We start from the raw sequence: 720 nt of genomic DNA on the forward strand, positions 1-720 counted from the left end.
GGGATGAATTACTCCAATGATGTTCAAAATACTCCCTGGAGCCTCCCAGATAGGGAGGGTGGGAACAGGTATAGGGAGTGTTGACGGTTGGAATAACTCTCATCCTTCCTCATTTCATCCACATTTAACTATTTTACATATTGAACTTATTGGTGAGTTGATCTGAAGGATTCTGGACCTGAAAACAAAACCAAAAACACACTTAATGCAAGGTTTGGGGACAACTGATATTCTGTAATATAAAATAAAGAGATAAATAAAATAAGGTGAATCTTTTGCCCACATCTTATACAAAACCACATTTTTTTTTTTTTAGGAAAGGAAGAAGTAAAACTTTATTTGCAGATGACATAGGTATACAAAAAATCCTAAGAAAACCACTTAAAAACTTAAAACTAATAAATAAGTTCAGTGAGGTTACATGATACAAGATTAATATATGAAAATCGTATTGAATAATACAAACAATTAAATTAAGAAAACAATTCTATATACAAGAACATCAAAAAGAACAAAATACTTAGGAATGATTAACAAAGAAGTGCAAGACTTGTACATTGAAACTAGAAAACATCACTGAAAGGAATTAAATGCAAAGGCATCTGTCTTTCTGTGTTAGAATATTTAACATTGTTAAGATGGCTCCTGCTGCTAAGTCACTTCGGTCGTGTCCGACTCTGTGTGACCCCATGGACTGCAGCCTACCAGACTCCTCCATCC

Source organism: Bison bison, unplaced genomic scaffold, assembly GCF_000754665.1.
Source record: "Bison bison bison isolate TAMUID 2011002044 unplaced genomic scaffold, Bison_UMD1.0 scf7180017864267, whole genome shotgun sequence".
In the NCBI taxonomy this organism is placed as follows: domain Eukaryota; kingdom Metazoa; phylum Chordata; class Mammalia; order Artiodactyla; family Bovidae; genus Bison; species Bison bison.